Raw genomic sequence first — 21585 nt, forward strand, 5'->3', positions numbered from 1 at the left:
AGGAGGTTAAAGGGACTGACTCTCCAAGTAGGGAGAGTGTTAGTAAAGCGTCTGGAATGTTGCACCCGAGTACCAGGGTACGAAAACTGAGACATATTTGAACACGTCTCCCGATCACATGGTTGATCATACTCTAGGTTCCACATGCATGTTTTAGCTGAAGGAAGAATACCTTAAACCTGGAGAGTTGAAAACCGTGGAATGGGTACCATGCAATATGACTTCAAAGGGTGTTCATTTGCTCACCGAACCTCTCCAATCCTATCACTGCTGCGTTTATGCCCCTGTACACATGCTTGATTCTCTTTCGGAGACATAACAATCCATAGGTTTTAAGATACTTACTAGTCAGGTACATTCTTAGGCGTTTAATATGCGGTGTTGAGTCCATTTCGTCGAGCAAGGAGTAGCTCCTGTCTATTCCATATTTGGCTTAAGGAACTTTATCTGTGCTCATTTCAATCTCTGGTTTTATGCAGCACCCCAACTCACCTTTCCCCTTAAGCAAGCATAAGTTGGTTTTCTAAATTTGAGACCCTGTTCTGTTTTGGAATCCAGTTCCTGTGTAGCCAAGTTTACATTCCGTGTATTACTGATATCTTATGATGTTTCTTTTTCTGTGTGACTTATTTCAGTTAGAATCATCGTACCTGAATCCACTCATTATGCTGCTACGGGCCTGATGACATAGATTTCATTGCTGAGTGATACTGCATTGTACGTAAGTACCACATTTTCTTTATCCATTTTTCACTTTCTGTGATATTGAACTTGTACGGTAAACGAGGTTCTTGTAAACAGAGGCCTCCCAAACTTTGGGGTGGCTGTGTCTTTTTTATTTTAATTTCCCTAAGCTATAGGACCATAAGTGGAAGTGCCCTAGGCTCTGTTGCTTTGTATTTTAGATGTTTCAGGAAACACCATACACTTCTCCCGAGTGTCTGTGTGCAATTTACATCCCGCCCATCAGCATAACAAGGCTCCCAGTTCTCCATGGACTGTCCTGCCTTTCTGGATTTTACACTTTTTTCAGATGCTCCTTTTGACCGGGGGGAAGTGCGACTTCATTGTAGTGCAGATTTCCTTTGCAAGTTTGCTTGGTTGGCCAAAAAGGGCATATGCGTTTTTTCCTGAATATATTCAGGAAAAAACGCATACGCCCTTTTTGGCCAAGTGCATCATTGTGGACGCTCTGCCTCTTTTCCTATGCTTTCAATGCAATTCCAGTCTACCTCCTGAAATCGGTTTCCTGCAATTCTGCCCCGCTTTCAAGTCCTCTTGGCAGCCTTACTTCAGTATATTTTTGGACGATAGCTGTCATTTATAACTCTGCAGGTTTGTGCATTACAGTGCCCCTGAGCTCCTTTCTTCAACTCGCTTTCTTGTGAGCTGGCCGCAACACCGCAGGATGGCTTCAGGCCCTAATCTGGTTCCAGCACGGCACGCTGAGCCTTTGGTTAATTCCTCTTCCTGGTGGGAAATGAGAGTTAAATTTGCCCGTCCAGACACCTCCAGCTAGTCTCTCATTGGTTCTCGCTATTCCTGTTCATCTTCCGCAGAAATTGCAAACTGGGCCAAACAGGAGGTTTAAGGCGCTGACTCTCCAAGTGGGGAGAGTGTTAGTAAAGCGTCTGGAATGTTGCACCCGAGTACCAGGGTATGAAAACTGAGACATATTTGAACACGTCTCCCGATCACATGGTTGATCATGCTTTAGGTTCCACATGCATGTTTTAGCTGAAGGAAGAATACCTTAAACCTGCAGAGTTGAAACCCGGGAATGGGTACCATGCAATGTGACTTCAAAGGGTTTTCATTTGCTCACCGAACCTCTCCAATCCTATCACTGCTGCGTTTATGCCCCTGTATACATGCTTGATTCTCTTTCGGAGACATAGCAATCCATAGGTTTTAAGATACTTACTAGTCAGGTACATTCTTAGGCGTTTAATATGGGGTGTTGAGTCCATTTCGTTGAGCAAGGAGTAGCTCTTGTCTATTCCATATTTGGCTTAAGGAATTTTATCTGTGCTCATTTCAATTTCTGGTTTTATGCAGCACCCCAACTCACCTTTCCCCTTAAGCAAGCATAAGTTGGTTTTCTAAATTTGAGACCATGTTCTGCTTTGGAATTCAGTTCCTGTGTAGCCAAGTTTACATTCCGTGTATTACTGATATCTTATGATGTTTCTTTTTCTGTGTGACTTATTTCAGTTAGAATCATCGTACCTGAATCCACTCATTATGCTGCTACGGGCCTGATGACATAGATTTCATTGCTGTGTGATACTGCATTGTACGTAAGTACCACAAGTTCTTTATCCATTTTTCACTTTCTGTGATATTGAACTTGTACGGTAAACGAGGTTCTTGTAAACAGAGCCGTCCCAAACTTTGGGGTGGCTGTGTCTTTTTGATTTTAATTTCCCTAAACTATAGGACCATACGTGGAAGTGCCCTAGGCTCTGTTGCTTTGTTTTTTAGATGTTTCAGGAAACACCATACACTTCTCCGGAGTGTCTGTTGGCAATTTACATCCCGCCCATCAGCATAACAAGGCTCCCAGTTCTCCATGGCCTGTCCTGCCTTTCTGGATTTTACACTTTTTACAGATGGCCCTTTTGACCCGGGGGGAAGTGAGACTTCATTGTAGTGCAGATTTCCTTTGCAAGCTTGCTTGGTTGACCAAAAAGGGCGTATGCGTTTTTTCCTGAATATATTCAGGAAAAAACGCATACGCCCTTTTTGGCCAAGTGCATCATTGTGGACGTTCTGCCTCTTTTCCTATGCTTTCAATGCAATTCCAGTCTACCTCCTGAAATCAGTTACCTGCAATTTTGCCCGGCTTTCAAGTCCTCTTGGCAGCCTTACTTCAGTATATTTTTGGACGATAGCTGTCATTTATAACTCTGCAGGTTTGTGAATTACAGTGCCCCTGAGCTCCTTTCTTCAACTCGCTTTTTTGTGACCTGGCCGCAACACAGCAGGATGGCTTCAAGCCCTAATCTGGTTCCCGCACGGCACGCTGAGCCTTTGGTTAATTCCTCTTCCTGGTGGGAAATGAGAGTTAAATTTGCCCGTCCAGACACCTCCAGCTAGTCTCTCATTGGTTCTCGCTATCCCTGTTCATCTTCCGCAGCAATTGCAAACTGGGCCAAACAGGAGGTTAAAGGGACTGACTCTCCAAGTAGGGAGAGTGTTAGTAAAGCGCCTGGAATGTTGCACCCGAGTACCAGGGTACGAAAACTGAGACATATTTGAACAAGTCTCCCGATCACATGGTTGATCATGCTTTAGGTTCCACATGCATGTTTTAGCTGAAGGAAGAATACCTTAAACCTGGAGAGTTGAAACCCGTGGAATGGGTACCATGCAATATGACTTCAAAGGGTCTTCATTTGCTCACCGAACCTCTCCAATCTTATCACTGCTGCGTTTATGCCCCTGTACATATGCTTGATTCTCTTTCGGAGACATAGCAATCCATAGGTTTTAAGGTACTTACTAGTCAGGTACATTCTTAGGCGTTTAATATGCGGTGTTGAGTCCATTTCGTTGAGCAAGGAGTAGCTCTTGTCTTTTCCATATTTGGCTTAAGGAACTTTATCTGTGCTCATTTCAATCTCTGGTTTTATGCAGCACGCCAAATCACCTTTCCCCTTAAGCAAGCATAAGTTGGTTTTCTAAATTTGAGACCCTGTTCTGTTCTGTAATTCTGTTCCTGTGTAGCCAAGTTTACATTCCGTGTATTACTGATATCTTATGATGTTTCTTTTTCTGTGTGACTTATTTGAGTTAGAATCATCATACCTGAATCCACTCACTGTCTGCTAAGGGCCTGATGACATAGATTTCATTGCTCAGTGATATTGATTTGTAAGTATATACCACAACTTCTTTATCCATTTTTCATTTTCTGCGATGTTGAACTTGTACTGTAAACGAGGTTCTTGTAAACAGAGGTGTCCCAAACATTGGGGTGGCTGTGTCTTTTTGATTTTAATTTCTCTAAACTATAGGACCATAAGCGGAAGTGCCCTAGGCTCTGTTGCTTTGTTTTTTAGATGTTTCAGGAAACACCATACACTTCTCCCAAGTGGTTCTTGGCAATTTACATCCCGCCCTTCAGCATAACAAGGCTCCCAGTTCTCCATGGCCTGTCCTGCCTTTCTGGATTATACACTTTTTTCAGATGGCCCTTTTGACCGGGGGGAAGTGAGACTTCATTGTAGTGCAGATTTCCTTTGCAAGCTTGCTTGGTTGGCCAAAAAGGGCGTATGCGTTTTTTCCTGAATATATTCAGGAAAAAACGCATACGCCCTTTTTGGCCAAGTGCATCATTTGTGGACGTTCTGCCTCTTTTCCTATGCTTTCAATGCAATTCCAGTCTACCTCCTGAAATCGGGTTCCTGCAATTCTGCCCCACTTTCAAGTCCTCTTGGCAGCCTTACTTCAGTCTATTTTTGGACGATAGCTGTCATTTATAACTCTGCAGGTTTGTGAATTACAGTGACCCTGAGCTCCTTTCTTCAACTCGCTTTCTTGTGAGCTGGCCGCAACACCGCAGGATGGCTTCAGGCCGTAATCTGGTTCCGGCACGGCACGCTGAGCCTTTGGTTATTTCCTCTTCCTGGTGGGAAATGAGAGTTAAATTTGCCCGTCCAGACACCTCCAGCTAGTCTCTCATTGGTTCTCCCTATTCCTGTTCATCTTCCGCTGAAATTTCAAACTGGGCCAAACAGGAGGTTAAAGGCGCTGACTCTCCAAGTGGGGAGAGTGTTAGTAAAGCGTCTGGAATGTTGCACCCGAGTACCAGGGGAGGAAAACTGAGACATATTTGAACACGTCTCCCGATCACATGGTTGATCATACTCTAGGTTCCACATGCATGTTTTAGCTGAAGGAAGAATACCTTAAACCTGGAGAGTTGAGACCCGTGGAATGGGTACCATGCAATATGACTTCAAAGGGTCTTCATTTGCTCACCGAACCTCTCCAATCCTATCAGTGCTGCGTTTATGCCCCTGTACACATGCTTGATTCTCTTTCGGAGACATAGCAATCCATAGGTTTTAAGATACTTACTAGTCAGGTACATTCTTAGGCGTTTAATATGCGGTGTTGAGTCCATTTCGTTGAGCAAGGAGTAGCTCTTGTCTATTCCATATTTGGCTTACGGAACTTTATCTGTGCTCATTTCAATCTCTGGTTTTATGCAGCACCCCAACTCACCTTTACCCTTAAGCAAGCATAAGTTGGTTTTCTAAATTTGAGACCCTGTTCTGTTCTGTAATTCAGTTCCTGTGTAGCCAAGTTTACATTCTGTGTATTACTGATATCTTATGATGTTTCTTTTTCTGTGTGACTTATTTCAGTTAGAATCATCATACCTGAATCCACTCATTGTGCTGCTAAGGGCCTGATGTCATAGAATTCATTGCTGAGTGATATTGCTTTGTAAGTAAATACCACAACTTCTTTATCCATTTTTCACTTTCTGCGATGTTGAACTTGTACTGTAAACGACGTTCTTGTAAACAGAGGCGTCCCAAACTTTGGGGTGGCTGTGTCTTTTTGAGTTTAATATCCCTAAGCTATAGGACCATAAGTGGAAGTGCCCTAGGCTCTGTTGCTTTGTTTTTTAGATGTTTCAGGAAGCACCATACACTTCTCCCAAGTGTCTGTTGGCAATTTACATCCCGCCCATCAGCATAACAAGGCTCCCAGTTTTCCATGGCCTGTCCAGACTTTCTGGATTTTACACTTTTTTCAGATGGCCCTTTTGACCGGGGGGAAGTGAGACTTCATTGTAGTGCAGATTTCCTTTGCAAGCTTGCTTGGTTGGCCAAAAAGGGCGTATGCGTTTTTTCCTGAATATATTCAGGAAAAAACGCATACGCCCTTTTTGACCAAGTGCATCATTGTGGACGTTCTTCCTCTTTTCCTATGCTTTCAATGCAATTCCTGTCTACCTCCTGAAATCGGTTTCCTGCAATTCTGCCCCGCTTTCAAGTCCTCTTGGCAGCCTTACTTCAGTATATTTTTGGACGATAGCTGTCATTTATAACTCTGCAGGATTGTGAATTACAGTGCTCCTGAGCTCCTTTCTTCAACTCGCTTACTTTTGAGCTGGACGCAACACCGCAGGAAAGTTTCAGGCCCTAATCTGGTTCCGACACGGCAGGCTGAGCCTTTGGTTAATTCCTCTTCCTGGTGGGAAATGAGAGTTAAATTTGCCCGTCCAGACACCTCCAGCTAGTCTCTCATTGGTTCTCGCTATTCCTGTTCATCTACCGCAGAAATTGCAAACTGCGCCAAACAGGATGTTAAAGGGACTGACTCTCCAAGTGGGGAGAGTGTTAGTAAAGCGTCTGGAATGTTGCACCCGAGTACCAGGGTACGATATCTGAGACATATTTGAACACGTCTCCCGTTCACATGGTTGATCATACTCTGGGTTCCACATGCATGTTTTAGCTGAAGGAAGAATACCTTAAACCTGGAGAGTTGAGACCCGTGGAATGGGTACCATGCAATATGACTTCAAAGGGTCTTCATTTGCTCACCGAACCTCTCCAATCCTATCACTGCTGCGTTTATGCCCCTGTACACACGCTTGATTCTCTTTTGGAGATATAGCAATCCATAGGTTTTAAGATACTTACTAGTCAGGTACATTCTTAGGCGTTTAATATGGGGTGTTGAGTCCATTTCGTTGACCAAGGAGTAGCTCTTGTCTATTCCATATTTGGCTTAAGGAACTTTATCTGTGCTCATTTCAATCTCTGGTTTTATGCAGCACCCCAACTCACCTTTCCCCTTAAGCAAGCATAAGTTGGTTTTCTAAATTTGAGACCCTGTTCTGTTCTGTAATTCAGTTCCTGTGTAGCCAAGTTTACATTCCGTGTATTACTGATATCTTATGATGTTTCTTTTTCTGTGTGACTTATTTCAGTTAGAATCATCGTACCTGAATCCACTCATTGTGCAGCTAAGGGCCTGATGACATAGATTTCATTGCTGAGTGATATTGCTTTGTAAGTAAATACCACAACTTCTTTATCCATTTCTCACTTTCTGCGATGTTGAAGTTGTACTGTAAACGAGGTTCTTGTAAATAGAGGCGTCCCAAACTTTGGGGTGGCTGTGTCTTTTTGATTTTAATTTCCCTAAGCTATAGGACCATAAGTGGAAGTGCCCTAGGCTCTGTTGCTTTGTTTTTTAGATGTTTCAGGAAACACCATACACTTCTCCCGAGTGTCTGTTGGCAATTTACATCCCGCCCATCAGCATAACAAGGCTCCCAGTTCTCCATGGCCTGTCCTGCCTTTCTGGATTTTACACTTTTTTCAGATGGCCCTTTTGACCGGGGGGAAGTGAGACTTCATTGTAGTGCAGATTCCCTTTGCAAGCTTGCTTGGTTGGTCAAAAAGGGCGTATGCGTTTTTTCCTGAATATATTCAGGAAAAAACACATACGCCCTTTTTGGCCAAGTGCATCATTGTGGACGTTCTGCCTCTTTTCCTATGCTTTCAGTGCAATTCCAGTCTACCTCCTGAAATCGGGTTCCTGCAATTCTGCCCCACTTTCAAGTCCTCTTGGCAGCCTTACTTCAGTATATTTTTGGACGATAGCTGTCATTTATAACTCTGCAGGTTTGTGAATTACAGTGCCCCTGAGCTCCTTTCTTCAACTCGCTTTCTTTTGAGCTGGCCGCAACACCGCAGGATGGCTTCAGGCCCTAATCTGGTTCCGGCACGGCACGCTGAGCCTTTGGTTATTTCCTCTTCCTGGTGGGAAATGAGAGTTAAATTTTCCCGTCCAGACACCTCCAGCTAGTCTCTCATTGGTTCTCCCTATTCCTGTTCATCTTCCGCTGAAATTTCAAACTGGGCCAAACAGGAGGTTAAAGGCGCTGACTCTCCAAGTGGGGAGAGTGTTAGTAAAGCGTCTGGAATGTTGCACGCGAGTACCAGGGGAGGAAAACTGACACATATTTGAACACGTCTCCCGATCACATGGTTGATCATACTCTAGGTTCCACATGCATGTTTTAGCTGAAGGAAGAATACCTTAAACCTGGAGAGTTGAAACCCGTGGAATGGGTACCATGCAATATGACTTCAAAGGGTCTTCATTTGCTCACCGAATCTCTCCAATCCTATCAGTGCTGTGTTTATGCCCCTGTACACATGCTTGATTCTCTTTCGGAGACATAGCAATCCATAGGTTTTAAGATACTTACTAGTCAGGTACATTCTTAGGCGTTTAATATGCGGTGTTGAGTCCATTTCGTTGAGCAAGGAGTAGCTCTTGTCTATTCCATATTTGGCTTAAGGAACTTTATCTGTGCTCATTTCAATCTCTGGTTTCATGCAGCACCCCAACTCACCTTTCCCCTTAAGCAAGCATAAGTTGGTTTTCTAAATTTGAGACCCTGTTCTGTTCTGTAATTCAGTTCCTGTGTAGCCAAGTTTACATTCCGTGTATTACTGATATCTTATGATGTTTCTTTTTCTGTGTGACTTACTTCAGTTAGAATCATCATACCTGAATCCACTCATTGTGCTGCTAAGGGCCTGATGACATAGATTTCATTGCTGAGTGATATTGCTTTGTAAGGAAGTACCACAACTTCTTTATCCATTTTTCACTTTCTGCGATGTTGAACTTGTACTGTAAACGAGGTTCTTGTAAACAGAGGCGTCCCAAACTTTGGGGTGGCTGTGTCTTTTTGATTTTAATATCCCTAAGCTATAGGACCATAAGTGGAAGTGCCCTAGGCTCTGTTGCTTTGTTTTTTACATGTTTCAGGAAACACCATACACTTCTCCCGAGTGTCTGTTGGCAATTTACATCCCGCCCATCAGCATAACAAGGCTCCCAGTTCTCCATGGCCTGTCCTGCCTTTCTGGATTTTACACTTTTTTCAGATGGCTCTTTTGACCGGGGGGAAGTGAGACTTCATTGTACTACAGATTTCCTTTGCAAGCTTGCTTGGTTGGCCAAAAAGGGCGTATGCGTTTTTTCCTGAATATATTCAGGAAAAAACGCATACGCCCTTTTTGGCCAAGTGCATCATTGTGGACGTTCTGCCTCTTTTCCTATGCTTTCAATGCAATTCCAGTCTACCTCCTGAAATCGGTTTCCTGCAATTCTGCACTTCTTTCAAGTCCTCTTGGCAGCCTTACTTCAGTATATTTTTGGATGATAGCTGTCATTTATAACTCTGCAGGTTTGTGAATTACAGTGCCCCTGAGCTCCTTTCTTCAACTCGCTTTCTTGTGAGCTGGCCGCAACACCGCAGGATGGCTTCAGGCCCTAATCTGGTTCCGGCACGGCACGCTGAGCCTTTGGTTATTTCCTCTTCCTGGTGGGAAATGAGAGTTAAATTTGCCCGTCCAGACACCTCCAGCTAGTCTCTCATTGGTTCTCGCTATTCCTGTTCATCTTCCGCAGAAATTGCAAACTGGGCCAAACAGGAGGTTAAAGGCGCTGACTCTCCAAGTAGGGAGAGTGTTAGTTAAGCATCTGGAATGTTGCACCCGAGTACCAGGGGAGGAACACTGAGACATATTTGAACACGTCTCCCATTCACACGGTTGATCGTACTCTGGGTTCCACATGCATGTTTTAGCTGAAGGAAGAATACCTTAAACTTGGAGAGTTGAGACCCGTGTAATGGATACCATGCAATATGACTTCAAAGGGTCTTCATTTGCTCACCGAACCTCTCCAATCCTATCACTGCTGCGTTTATGCCCCTGTACACATGCTTGATTCTCTTTCGGAGACATAGCAATCCATAGGTTTTAAGATACTTACTAGTCAGGTACATTCTTAGGCGTTTAATATGCGGTGTTGAGTCCATTTCGTTGAGCAAGGAGTAGCTCTTGTCTATTCCATATTTGGCTTAAGGAACTTTATCTGTGCTCATTTCAATCTCTGGTTTTATGCAGCACCCCAACTCACCTTTACCCTTAAGCAAGCATAAGTTGGTTTTCTAAATTTGAGACCCTGTTCTGTTTTGGAATTCAGTTCCTGTGTAGCCAAGTTTACATTCCATGTATTACTGATATCTTATGATGTTTCTTTTTCTGTGTGACTTATTTCAGTTAGAATGATCATACCTGAATCCACTCATTGTGCTGCTAAGGGCCTGATGACATAGATTTCATTGCTGAGTGATATTGCTTTGTAAGTAAATACCACAACTTCTTTATCCATTTTTCACTTTCTGCGATGTTGAACTTGTACTGTAAACGAGGTTCTTGTAAACAGAGGTGTCCCAAACTTTGGGGTGGCTGTGTCTTTTTGATTTTAATTTCCCTAAGCTATAGGACCATAAGTGGAAGTGACCTTGGCTCTGTTGCTTTGTTTTTTAGATGTTTCAGGAAACACCATACACTTCTCCCAAGTGTCTGTTGGCAATTTACATCCCGCCCATCAGCATAACAAGGCTCCCAGTTCTCCATGGCCTGTCCTGCCTTTCTGGATTTTACACTTTTTTCAGATGGCCCTTTTGACCGCGGGGAAGTGAGACTTCACTGTAGTGCAGATTTCCTTTGCAAGTTTGCTTGGTTGGCCAAAAAGGGCGTATGCGTTTTTTCCTGAATATATTCAGGAAAAAACGCATACGCCCTTTTTGGCCAAGTGCATCATTGTGGACGTTCTGCCTCTTTTCCTATGCTTTCAATGCAATTCCAGTCTACCTCCTGAAATCGGTTTCCTGCAATTCTGCCCCGCTTTCAAGTCCTCTTGGCAGCCTTACTTCAGTCTATTTTTGGACGATAGCTGTCATTTATAACTCTGCAGGTTTGTGAATTACAGTGCCCCTGAGCTCCTTTCTTCAACTCGCTTTCTTTTGAGCTGGCCGCAACACCGCAGGATGGCTTCCGGCCCTAATCTGGTTCCAGCATGGCACGTTGAGCTTTTGGTTATTTCCTCTTCCTGGTTGGAAATGAGAGTTAAATTTGCCCGTCCAGACACCTCCAGCTAGTCTCTCATTGGTTCTCCCTATTCCTGTTCATCTTCCGCAGAAATTGCAAACTGGTTCAAACAAGAGTTTAAAGGCGCTGACTCTCAAAGTGGGGAGAGTGTTAGTAAAGAGTCTGGAATGTTGCACCCGAGTACCAGGGGAGGAAAACTGAGACATATTTGAACACGTCTCCCGTTCACACGGTTGATCATACTCTGGGTTCCACATGCATGTTTTAGCTGAAGGAAGAATACCTTAAATCTGGAGAGTTGAGACCCGTGTAATGGGTACCATGCAATATGACTTCAAAGGGTCTTCATTTGAGCACCGAACCTCTCCAATCCTATCACTGCTGCGTTTATGCCCCTGTACACATGCTTGATTCTCTTTTGGATACATAGCAATCCATAGGTTTTAAGATAGTTACTACTCAGGTACATTCTTAGGCGTTTAATATGGGGTGTTGAGTCCATTTCGTTGAGCAAGGAGTAGCTCTTGTCTATTCCATATTTGGCTTAAGGAACTTTATCTGTGCTCATTTCAATCTCTGGTTTTATGCAGCACCCCAAATCACCTTTCCCCTTAAGCAAGCATAAGTTGGTTTTCTAAATTTGAGACCCTGTTCTGTTTTGGAATTCAGTTCCTGTGTAGCCAAGTTTACATTCCGTGTATTAGTGATATCTTATGATGTTTCTTTTTCTGTGTGACTTATTTCAGTTAGAATCATCGTACCTGAATCCACTCATTATGCTGCTACGGGCCTGATGACATAGATTTCATTGCTGAGTGATACTGCATTGTACGTAAGTACCACAAGTTCTTTATCCATTTTTCACTTTCTGTGATATTGAACTTGTGCGGTAAACGAGGTTCTTGTAAACAGAGGCGTCCCAAACTTTGGGGTGGCTGTGTCTTTTTGATTTTAATTTCCCTAAGCTATAGGACCATAAGTGGAAGTGACCTTGGCTCTGTTGCTTTGTTTTTTAGATGTTTCAGGAAACACCATACACTTCTCCCAAGTGTCTGTTGGCAATTTACATCCCGCCCATCAACATAACAAGGCTCCCAGTTCTCCATGGCCTGTCCTGCCTTTCTGGATTTTACACTTTTTTCAGATGGCCCTTTTGACGGGGGGGAAGAGAGACTTCATTGTACTGCAGATTTCCTTTGCAAGTTTGCTTGGTTGGCCAAAAAGGGCGTATGCGTTTTTTCCTGAATATATTCAGGAAAAAACGCATACGCCCTTTTTGGCCAAGTGCATCATTGTGGACGTTCTGCCTCTTTTCCTATGCTTTCAATGCAATTCCAGTCTACCTCCTGAAATCGGTTTCCTGCAATTCTGCCCCGCTTTCAAGTCCTCTTGGCAGCCTTACTTCAGTATATTTTTGGACGATAGCTGTCATTTATAACTCTGCAGGTTTGTGAATTACAGTGCCCCTGAGCTCCTTTCTTCAACTCGCTTTCTTGTGAGCTGGCCGCAACACCACAGGATGGCTTCAGGCCCTAATCTGATCCCGGCACGGCACGCTGAGCCTTTGGTTAATTCCTCTTCCTGGTGGGAAATGAGAGTTAAATTTACACGTCCAGACACCTCCAGCTAGTCTCTCATTGTTTCTCGCTATTCCTGTTCATCTTCCGCAGAAATTGCAAACTGGGCCAAACAGGAGGTTAAAGGGACTGACTCTCCAAGTGGGGAGAGTGTTAGTAAAGCGTCTGGAATGTTGCACCCGAGTATCAGGGTACGAAAACTGAGACATATTTGAACACGTCTCCCTATCACATGGTTGATCACACTCTAGGTTCCACATGCATGATTTAGCTGAAGGAAGAATAACTTAAACCTGGAGAGTTGAGACCCGTGGAATGGGTACCATGCAATATGACTTCAAAGGGTCTTCATTTGCTCACCGAACCTCTCCAATCCTATCAATGCTGCGTTTATGCCCCTGTACACATGCTTGATTCTCTTTTGGAGACATAGCAATCCATAGGTTTTAAGATACTTACTAGTCAGGTACATTCTTAGGCGTTTAATATGGGGTGTTGAGTCCATTTCGTTGAGCAAGGAGTAGCTCTTGTCTATTCCATATTTGGCTTAAGGAACTTTATCTGTGCTCATTTCAATCTCTGGTTTTATGCAGCTCCCCAACTCACCTTTCCCCTTAAGCAAGCATAAGTTGGTTTTCTAAATTTGAGACCCTGTTCTGTTTTGGAATTCAGTTCCTGTGTAGCCAAGTTTACATTCCGTGTATGAGTGATATCTTATGATGTTTCTTTTTCTGTGTGACTTATTTCAGTTAGAATCATTGTACCTGAATCCACTCATTATGCTGCTAAGGGCCTGATGACATAGATTTCATTGCTGAGTGATACTGCATTGTACATAAGTACCACAAGTTCTTTATCCATTTTTCACTTTCTGTGATATTGAACTTGTACGGTAAACGAGGTTCTTGTAAACAGAGGCGTCCCAAACTTTGGGGTGGCTGTGTCTTTTTGATTTTAATTTCCCTAAGCTATAGGACCATAAGTGGAAGTGCCCTAGGCTCTGTTGCTTTGTTTTTTAGATGTTTCAGGAAACACCATACACTTCTCCTGTGTGTGTGTTGGCAATTTACATCCTGCCCATCAGCATAACAAGGCTCCCAGTTCTCCATGGCCTGTCCTGCCTTTCTGGATTTTACACTTTTTTCAGATGGCTCTTTTGACCGGGGGGAAGTGAGACTTCATTGTAGTGCAGATTTCCTTTGCAAACTTGCTTGGTTGGCCAAAAAGGGCGTATGCGTTTTTTTCTGGAATATATTCAGGAAAAAACGCATACGCCCTTTTTGGCCAAGTGCATAATTGTGGACTTTCTGCCTCTTTTCCTATGCTTTCAATGCAATTCCAGTCTACCTCCTGAAATCGGTTTCCTGCAATTCTGCCCCGCTTTCAAGTCCTCTTGGCAGCCTTACTTCAGTATATTTTTGGACGATAGCTGTCATTTATAACTCTGCAGGTTTGTGAATTACAGTGCCCCTGAGCTCCTTTCTTCAACTCGCTTTCTTTTGAGCTGACCTCAACACCGCAGGATGTCTTCAGGCCCTAATCTGGTTCCGGCACGGCACGCTGAGCCTTTGGTTATTTGCTCTTCCTGGTGGGAAATGTGAGTTAAATTTGCCCGTCCAGACACCTCCAGCTAGTCTCTCATTGGTTCTCCCTATTCCTGTTCATCTTCCGCAGAAATTGCAAACTGGGCCAAACAGGAGGTTAAAGGCGCTGACTCTCCAAGTGGGGAGAGTGTTAGTAAAGCGTCTGGAATGTTGCACCGAAGTACCAGGGGAGGAAAACTGAGACATATTTGAACACGTCTCCCGATCACATGGTTGATCATACTCTAGGTTCCACATGCATGTTTTAGCTGAAGGAAGAATACCTTAAACATGGGTAGTTGAAACCCGTGGAATGGGTACCATGCAATATGACTTCAAAGGGTCTTCATTTGCTCACCGAACCTCTCCAATCCTAACACTGCTGCGTTTATGCCCCTGTACACACGTTTGATTCTCTTTTGGAGACATAGCAATCCTTAGGTTTTAAGATAGTTACTAGTCAGGTACATTCTTATGCGTTTAATATGGGGTGTTGAGTGCATTTCGTTGAGCAAGAAGTAGCTCTTGTCTATTCCATATTTGGCTTAAGGAACTTTATCTGTGCTCATTTCAATCTCTGGTTTTATGCAGTACCCCAACTCACCTTTCCCCTTAAGCAAGCATAAGTTGGTTTTCTAAATTTGAGACCCTGTTCTGTTCTGTAATTCAGTTCCTGTGTAGCCAAGTTTACATTCCGTGTATTAGTGATATCTTATGATGTTTCTTTTTCTGTGTGACTTATTTCAGTTAGAATCATCATACCTGAATCCATTCATTGTGCTGCTAAGGGCCTGATGACATAGATTTCATTGCTGAGTGATACTGCATTGTACGTAAGTACCACAAGTTCTTTATCCATTTTTCACTTTCTGTGATATTGAACTTGTATGGTAAACGAGGTTCTTGTAAACAGAGGCGTCCCAAACTTTGGGGTGGCTGTGTCTTTTTGATTTTAATTTCCCTAAGCTATAGGACCATAAGTGGAAGTGCCCTAGGCTCTGTTGCTTTGTTTTTTAGATGTTTCAGGAAACACCATACACTTCTCCCGAGTGTCTGTTGGCAATTTACATCCCGCCCATCAGCATAACAAGGCTCCCAGTTCTCCATGGCCTGTCCTGCCTTTCTGGATTTTACACTTTTTTCAGATGGCCCTTTTGATCGGGGGGAAGTGAGACTTCATTGTAGTGCAGATTTCCTTTGCAAGCATGCTTGGTTGGCCAAAAAGGGCGTATGCGTTTTTTCCTGAATATATTCAGGAAAAAACGCATACGCCCTTTTTGGCCAAGTGCATCATTGTGGACGTTCTGCCTCTTTTCCTATGCTTTCAATGCAATTCCAGTCTACCTCCTGAAATCGGTTTCCTGCAATTCTGCCCCGCTTTCAAGTCCTCTTGGCAGCCTTACTTCAGTATATTTTTGGACGATAGCTGTCATTTATAACTCTGCAGGTTTGTGAATTACAGTGCCCCTGAGCTCCTTTCTTCAACTCGCTTTCTTGTGACCTGGCCGCAACACCGCAGGATGGCTTCAGGCCCTAATCTGATCCCGGCACGGCACGCTGAGCCTTTGGTTAATTCCTCTTCCTGGTGGGAAATGAGAGTTAAATTTACACGTCCAGACACCTCCAGCTAGTCTCTCATTGTTTCTCGCTCTTCCTGTTCATCTTCCGCAGAAATTGCAAACTGGGCCAAACAGGAGGTTAAAGGGACTGACTCTCCAAGTCGGGAGAGTGTTAGTAAAGCATCTGGAATGTTGCACCCGAGTACCAGGATACGAAAACTGAGACACATTTGAACACGTCTCCCGATCACATGGTTGATCATACTCTAGGTTCCACATGCATGTTTTAGCTGAAGGAAGAATACCTTAAACCTGGGTAGTTGAAACCCGTGGAATGGGTACCATGCAATATGACTTCAAAGGGTCTTCATTTGATCACCGAACCTCTCCAATCCTATCACTGCTGCGTTTATGCCCCTGTACACATGCTTGATTCTCTTTCGGAGACATAGCAATCCATAGGTTTTAACATACTTACTAGTCAGGTACATTCTTAGGCGTTTAATATGCGGTGTTGAGTCCATTTCATTGAGCAAGGAGTAGCTCTTGTCTATTCCATATTTGGCTTAAGGAACTTTATCTGTGCTCATTTCAATCTCTGGTTTTATGCAACACCCCAACTCACCTTTCCCCTTAAGCAAGCATAAGTTGGTTTTCTAAATTTGAGACCCTGTTCTGTTCTGTAATTCAGTTCCTGTGTAGCCAGGTTTACATTCCGTGTATTACAGATATCTTATGATGATTCTTTTTCTGTGTGACTTATTTCAGTTAGAATCATCATACCTGAATCCACTCATTGTGCTGCTAAGGGCCTGATGACATAGAGTTCATGGCTGAGTGATATTGCTTTGTAAGTAAATACCACAACTTCTTTATCCATTTTTCACTTTCTGCGATGTTGAACTTGTACTGTAAACGAGGTTCTTGTAAACAGAGGCGTCCCAAACTTTGGGGTGGCTGTGTCTTTTTGAATTTAATTTCCCTAATCTATAGGACCCTAAGTGGAAGTGCCCTAGGCTCTGTTGCTTTGTTTTTTAGATGTTTCAGGAAACACCATACACTTCTCCTGAGTGTCTGTTGGCAATTTACATCCCGCCCATCAGCATAACAAGGCTCCCAGTTCTCCATAGCCTGTCCAGCCTTTCTGGATTTTGCACTTTTTTCAGATGGCCCTTTTGACCGGGGGGAAGTGAGACTTCATTGTAGTGCAGATTTCCTTTGCAAGCTTGCTTGGTTGGCCAAAAAGGGCGTATGCGTTTTTTCCTGAATATATTCAGGAAAAAACGCATACGCCCTTTTTGGCCAAGTGCATCATTGTGGACGCTCTGCCCCCTTTCCTATGCTTTCAATGCAATTCCAGTCTACCTCCTGAAATCGGTTTCCTGCAATTCTGCCCCGCTTTCAAGTCCTCTTGGCAGCCTTACTTCAGTATATTTTTGGACGATAGCTGTCATTTATAACTCTGCAGGTTTGTGAATTACAGTGTCCCTGAGATCCTTTCTTGAACTCGCTTTCTTGTGACCTGGCCGCAACACCGCAGGATGGCTTCAGGCCCTAATCTGGTTCCGGCACGGCACGCTGAGCCTTTGGTTAATTCCTCTTCCTGGTGGGAAATGAGAGTTAAATTTGCCCGTCCAGACACCTCCAGCTAGTCTCTCATTGGTTCTCGCTATTCCTGTTCATCTTCCGCAGAAATTGCAAACTGGGCCAAACAGGAGGTTAAAGGCACTGACTCTCCAAGTCGGGAGAGTGTTAGTAAAGCGTCTGGAATGTTGCACCCGAGTACCAGGGTACGAAAACTGAGACATATTTGAACACGTCTCCCGATCACATGGTTGATCATACTCTAGGTTCCACATGCATGTTTTAGCTGAAGGAAGAATACCTTAAACCTGGAGAGTTGAAACCCGTGGAATGGGTACCATGCAATATGACTTCAAAGGGTCTTCATTTGCTCACCGAACCTCTCCAATCCTATCACTGCTGCGTTTATGCCCCTGTACACACGCTTGATTCTCTTTTGGAGACATAGCAATCCATAGGTTTTAAGATACATACTAGTCAGGTACATTCTTAGGCGTTTAATATGGGGTGTTGAGTCCATTACGTTGAGCAAGGAGTAGCTCTTGTCTATTCCATATTTGCCTTAAGGAACTTTATCTGTGCTCATTTCAATCTCTGGTTTTATGCAGCACCCCAACTCACCTTTCCCCTTAAACAAGCATAAGTTGGTTTTCTAAATTTGAGATCCTGTTTTGTTTTGGAATTCAGTTCCTGTGTAGCCAAGTTTACATTCCGTGTATTAGTGATATCTTATGATGTTTCTTTTTCTGTGTGACTTATTTCAGTTAGAATCATCGTATCTGAATCCACTCATTATGCTGCTACGGGCCTGATGACATAGATTTCATTGCTGAGTGATACTGCATTGTACGTAAGTACCACAAGTTCTTTATCCATTTTTCACTTTCTGCGATGTTGAACTTGTACTGTAAACGAGGTTCTTGTAAACAGAGGCGTCCCAAATTTTGGGGTGGCTGTGTCTTTTTTATTTTAATTTCCCTAAGCTATGGGACCATAAGTGGAAGTGCCCTAGGCTCTGTTGCTTTGTTTTTTAGATGTTTCAGGAAACACCATACACTTCTCCCGAGTGTCTGTTGGCAATTTACATCCCACCCATCAGCATAACAAGGCTCCCAGTTCTCCATGGCCTGTCCTGCCTTTCTGCATTTTACACTTTTTTCAGATGGTCCTTTTGACCGGGGGGAAGTGAGACTTCATTGTAGTGCAGGTTTCCTCTACAACCTTGCTTGGTTGGCCAAAAAGGGCGTATGCGTTTTTTCCTGAATATATTCAGGAAAAAACGCATACGCCCTTTTTGGCCAATTGCATCATTGTGGACGTTCTGCCTCTTTTCCTATGCTTTCAATGCAATTCCAGTCTACCTCCTGAAATTGGTTTCCTTCAATTCTGCCCCGCTTTCAAGTCCTCTTGGCAGCCTTACTTCAGTATATTTTTGGACGATAGCTGTCATTTATAACTCTGCAGGTTTGTGAATTACAGTGCCCCTGAGCTCCTTTCTTCAACTCGCTTTCTTGTGACCTGGCCGCAACACCGCAGGATGGCTTCAGGCCCTAATCTGGTTCCGGCACGGCACGCTGAGCCTTTGGTTAATTCCTCTTCCTGGTGGGAAATGAGAGTTAAATTTGTCCGTCCAGACACCTCCAGCTAGTCTCTCATTGGTTCTCGCTATTCCTGTTCATCTTCCGCAGAAATTGCAAACTGGGCCAAACAGGAGGTTAAAGGCACTGACTCTCCAAGTCGGGAGAGTGTTAGTAAAGCGTCTGGAATGTTGCACCTGAGTACCAGGGTACGAAAACTGAGACATGTTTGAACATGTCTCCCGATCACATGGTTGATCATACTCTAGGTTCCACATGCATGTTTTAGCTGAAGGAAGAATACCTTAAACCTGGGTAGTAGAAAACCGTGGAATGGGTACCATGCAATATGACTTCAAAGGGTCTTCATTTGCTCACCGAACCTCTCCAATCCTATCACTGCTGCGTTTATGCCCCTGTACACATGCTTGATTCTCTTTCGGAGACATAGCAATCCATAGGTTTTAAGATACTTACTAGTCAGGTACATTCTTAGGCGTTTAATATGCGGTGTTGAGTCCATTTCGTTGAGCAAGGAGTAGCTCTTGTCTATTCCATATTTGGCTTAAGGAACTTTATCTGTGCTCATTTCAATCTCTGGTTTTATGCAGCTCCCCAACTCACCTTTCCCCTTAAGCAAGCATAAGTTGGTTTTCTAAATTTGAGACCCTGTTCTGTTCTGTAATTCAGTTCCTGTGTAGCCAAGTTTACATTCCGTGTATTAGTGATATCTTATGATGTTTCTTTTTCTGTGTGACTTATTTCAGTTAGAATCATCGTACCTGAATCCACTCATTGTGCTGCTAAGGGCCTGATGACATAGATTTCATTGCTGAGTGATACTGCATTGTACGTAAGTACCACAAGTTCTTTATCCATTTTTCACTTTCTGCGATGTTGAACTTGTACTGTAAACGAGGTTCTTGTAAACAGAGGCGTCCCAAATTTTGGGGTGGCTGTGTCTTTTTGATTTAAACTTCCCTAAGCTATGGGACCATAAGTGGAAGTGCCCTAGGCTCTGTTGCTTTGTTTTTTAGATGTTTCAGGAAACACCATACATTTCTCCCGAGTGTCTGTTGGCAATTTACATCCCGCCCATCAGCATAACAAGGCTCCCAGTTCTCCATGGCCTGTCCTGCCTTTCTGGATTTTACACTTTTTTCAGATGGCCCTTTTGACCGGGTGGAAGTGAGACTTCATTGTAGTGCAGGTTTCCTTTGCAAGCTTGCTTGGTTGGCCAAAAAAGGCGTATGCGTTTTTTCCTGAATATATTCAGGAAAAAACGCATATGCCCTTTTTGGCCAAGTGCATCATTGTGGACGTTCTGCCTCTTTTCCTATGCTTTCAATGCAATTCCAGTCTACCTCCTGAAATCGGTTTCCTGCAATTCTGCCCCGCTTTCAAGTCCTCTTGACAGCCTTACTTCAGTCTATTTTTGGACGATAGCTGTCATTTATAACTCTGCAGGTTTGTGAATTACAGTGCCCCTGAGCTCCTTTCTTCAACTCGCTTTCTTGTGAGCTGGCCGCAACACCGCAGGATGGCTTCAGGCCCTAATCTGGTTCCGGCATGGCATGCTGAGTCTTTGGTTATTTCCTCTTCCTGGTGGGAAATGAGAGTTAAATTTGCCCGTCCAGACACCTCCAGCTAGTCTCTCATTGGTTCTCGCTATTCCTGTTCATCTTCCGCAGAAATTGAAAACTGGGCCAAACAGGAGGTTAAAGGGACTGAGTCTCCAAGTCGGGAGAGTGTTAGTAAAGTGTCTGGAATGTTGCACCCGAGTACCAGGGTACGAAAACTGAGACATATTTGAACACATCTCCCGATCACATGGTTGATCATACTCTAGGTTCCACATGCATGTTTTAGCTGAAGGAAGAATACCTTAACCCTGAGTAGTTGAAACCCTTGGAATGGGTACCATGAAATATGACTTCAAAGGGTCTTCATTTGCTCACCGAACCTCTCCAATCGTATCACTGCTGCATTTATGCCCCTGTACACACGCTTGATTCTCTTTCGGAGACATAGCAATCCATAGGTTTTAAGATACTTACTAGTCAGGTACATACTTAGGCGTTTAATATGCGGTGTTGAGTCCATTTCGTTGAGCAAGGAGTAGCTCTTGTCTATTCCATATTTGGCTTAAGGAACTTTATCTGTGCTCATTTCAATCTCTGGTTTTATGCAGCACCCCAACTCACCTTTCCCCTTAAGCAAGCATAAGTTGGTTTTCTAAATTTGAGACCCTGTTCTGTTCTGTAATTCAGTTCCTGTGTAACCAAGTTTACATTCCGTGTATTAGTGATATCTTATGATGTTTCTTTTTCTGTGTGACTTATTTCAGTTAGAATCATCATACCTGAATCCACTCATTGTGCTGCTAAGTGCCTGATGACATAGATTTCATTGCTGAGTGATATTGCTTTGTAAGTAAATACCACAACTTCTTTATCCATTTTTCACTTTCTGGGATGTTGAACTTCTACTGTAAAGGAGGTTCTTGTAAACAGAGCCGTTCCAAACTTTGGGGTGGCTGTGTCTTTTTGATTTTAATTTCCCTAAGCTATAGGACCCTAAGTGGAAGTGCCCTAGGCTCTGTTGCTTTGTTTTTTAGATGTTTCAGGAAACACCATACACTTCTCCCGAGTGTCTGTTGGCAATTTACATCCCGCCCATCAGCATAACAAGGCTCCCAGTTCTCCATGGCCTGTCCTGCCTTTCTGGATTTTACACTTTTTTCAGATGGCCCTTTT

At 43.5% G+C, this 21585-nt stretch overlaps 1 long non-coding RNA gene across 1 annotated transcript in view; it reads left to right on the forward strand.

Annotated features, from left to right (window-relative positions):
* The first annotated feature begins 2228 nt into the window (after nucleotides 1–2228).
* LOC307181271 overlaps nucleotides 2229–21585 on the forward strand; it is a 636025-nt gene continuing 616668 nt past the window's right edge. Inside the window, exons 1-2 of the long non-coding RNA XR_013826297.1 lie at nucleotides 2229–2300; nucleotides 18021–18102. This is a non-coding gene — a long non-coding RNA (uncharacterized lncRNA). The remainder of the gene's footprint in view (nucleotides 2301–18020; nucleotides 18103–21585) is intronic.

This window comes from Stenella coeruleoalba (genome assembly GCF_951394435.1).
Source record: "Stenella coeruleoalba genome assembly, contig: scaffold_62, whole genome shotgun sequence".
Classification (NCBI taxonomy): domain Eukaryota; kingdom Metazoa; phylum Chordata; class Mammalia; order Artiodactyla; family Delphinidae; genus Stenella; species Stenella coeruleoalba.